Here is a 2,973-nt window from a genome sequence, read left to right as displayed (position 1 = left end):
TGCAGGCTACTGAAAGCAGGCGACAGGCGGAAGCGCTTTCTCAGTGGGCGGCGGGTTGGGGGCTAGCAGATATTTGGAGATGCATGCATTTGACGGACAGAGAGTATACCTTCTTTCCCCCCCCCCATGGCCTACACACGAGAATAGACCACATGTTTTGCAACATGACATTACTGGGGGAGATGGTAGGCTCAGAACACATGGGTAAGACCTTCTCGGACCACAATCCAGTTGAGGTCACGCTGAGATGGGGCAAGATACCCACGCCGATACCGACGTGGCGTATGTCCCCGGACCTGCTCGAGGACACCGTTTTTAAAGCTACCATGGCGGAACACATCGCACAACATTTACACATAAATGATGGCTCGGCTAGTACACGCCAAATAGAGTGGGATGCCTTCAAGGTGTATATAAGAGGGGAGGCATTGAACACACGAACAGGTATAAGGCGTATGGTCATGGAGAAGCTTAGTGATGTGGAGGGCCGACTGGCCATGCTGGAGAGGGAGGCTGCGGGCACGAACTTGCCTTTTACGCCATTGCAGGAGGCACACATTCAACACGCCGAGCTGTTGGAGGAACTGCGTGTCCTGGATTACAGGGAATATACATGTAGACAACATGCCCACGCAGACAAATCCGGACCTCTATTGGCCCAGATATTGCGAGATGCCCCGGACCCTACTCCTGTGTTGGAGGTTATGGATCAATCTGAGAGGCTGGTGGCGACACAGTTCGGTGTAAACGTTGCCTTTCGTGAATACTATGAGTCGTTGTACGGCCCACATCGAAGTATGTCTGATGAGGCATTTGAAGAGTTCATGTCGGGAATCGAGCTGCCGCGCCTAGGTAGGACCCAGAGTGACGACTTGGCACGACCTATATCGGTCGCGGAAATACGACAGGCAATAAAAGCACTCCCAAGGAACAAGACCCCGGGAACCGATGGCCTCCCAGCTGAGTTTTATGGGGCGTATGTAGATTTGCTGGCCCCGCGACTACACGAGGTGTTCAACGTAGCGAAGAAAGCGGGTGGGTTACCGCAGTCTACGCTGCAGGCCCTGATTGTTTCATTGCCTAAGCCGGGTAGGGACAGTTTACGTTTAGCTAACTATAGACCGTTGTCCTTGTTGAACACCGATCACAAGGTACTGAGCAAGGTGTTGGCGACAAGACTGGCGCAATATGTCCCGGGCCTGATCCACCCGGACCAATGTGGTTTCGTGACTGGCAGAAGCACGGCGATGAACCTGCGGAGGCTTAGCCAACTCATGCTTCACGAGCATTCACCCGTGACAACTGAGGGCTGTATATCGTTGGACCTGCGGCAGGCATTTGATTCCCTTCGTTGGGATTATATGTTTGCGGCGTTGGAACGGTTCGGGGTCCCGGCTGACTTCATTGCTTGGATCCGATTACTATACACCCGCCGCACTGCTAGGGTCCGCACGAACAGATGTATCTCACCTCAATTGGCTATAGCGAGGGGCACGAGGCAAGGTTGCCCACTATCCCCGCTGTTGTTTATTATGGCACTGGAACCGCTCCTGTGTAAACTCCGGCTTCAAGCACGGCACAGAGGTATCAAGAGGGGAGGTGTAACACATGTGGTGTCGGCATACGCCGATGACATCATCCTTTACTTGAGGGATTTAAAGGGGGAACTGGATCCCATCCCCGAGCTTTTTGAAGACTTTAGTGCACTCTTGGGCCTTACGATCAGCGAGTCTAAATCCCATGGATACTGTTTTGCTGCTCTGGAGGCAAGTGATCCCTTGTTTTTCCCACCTCACAGCTTCCAAATGGCGGAGACTACTTTCCGCTATCTGGGGATACAGATTTACAGAGGGGCGACAAATATGCTTGAGGGCAATCTGGGTCGGGCTGTGGCAGCACTGAGGTCGCAGGTACAATTTTGGACCGCACTACCATTGTCAGTGGCGGGCAGGGTGGCCGTCTCTAAGATGGTAGTCCTCCCGAGGTTCCTTTACTACTTTACGAACTTGCCCTTTATGGTCCCAGCTGCGGTATTTCGAACCTTGAATACCATACTAACGGAGCTGGTCTGGGGACGGGGCAGACGCCGCATAAGTTTGGCGAAGCTACAGCTACCCACGGCGGCTGGAGGGATGGGAGTTCCTGACTTACTGGCGTATTACTATGTGTGCCAATTACAGTGGCTGGCCTATTGGCTAGCGGGACGCAACCTGCACGAAATAGGCATGTCTGAAGAAGACAGGAGAAGGGGTGCCGTCCACACACTGTTGCTGCCCAACGCGGCGATCTGTGGGCAAGCTCCTCCCTTACTCAAGATGGCCATCTCCTGCTGGAGGAGAGCTGTGCGATACACGTCCCCCACCTCCTCCTACGCTCCCACAATACCATTACTGGGGATCCCATTGGGGACGGGAATTTTGTCTACACGGGCGCTCACCACATGGACGGATGCCGGGGTGTCGCAAGTGGGCGATTTTTTCAATGATGGACACATGATGACATTCGATAGCTTTGCGCAGTGGCAGTATCATAGCCAATGAGGTCTAACCGAGGCGCGATTATTGCTTATTGATGATGACATTCGATGACTTTTGCACAGCACACCACATGCCTGGGGGAATGTTATTACTCCACGGAGGGGTGCGCAGCTACATCACACGGAATTGGGCACCGGCAGGCGACGAACCACTTGTCAACCCATTACACACGATGCTATACCTGATGGGTTCAGGGAGCCATTTAACGAAATGGATTGCGAGTGGTATTCGTGCGGGGAGGGCGATTTCGCTGCAGCCGCTGCGTGAAGTGTGGGGGAGGGATGCAGGCCGAGCGTTTCAAGATAAGGAATGGGAGCGTGTTCTTAAATTCCCCAAGAGAGTCTCGAGAAACCAGAATTTAAATTTATACAACTTATGATCTTACACCGCGCGTACCTCACGCCTCACCGCCTGCATTTAATGTTTCCCACCGCGC

General features: G+C 53.3%; 1 pseudogene; it reads left to right on the top strand.

The window, feature by feature from the left end:
- The first annotated feature begins 2,507 nt into the window (after positions 1-2,507).
- Positions 2,508-2,639, top strand: LOC144806470 (U4 spliceosomal RNA; annotated as a pseudogene).
- The last annotated feature ends 334 nt before the right edge of the window (positions 2,640-2,973 follow it).

The sequence above is a fragment of the Lissotriton helveticus genome (assembly GCF_964261635.1).
Source record: "Lissotriton helveticus chromosome 1_1 unlocalized genomic scaffold, aLisHel1.1 SUPER_1_unloc_77, whole genome shotgun sequence".
Classification (NCBI taxonomy): Eukaryota; Metazoa; Chordata; class Amphibia; order Caudata; family Salamandridae; genus Lissotriton; species Lissotriton helveticus.
The sequence above is the reverse complement of the archived record's forward strand: the minus strand, read 5'-3'. Positions and strand labels throughout refer to the sequence as shown.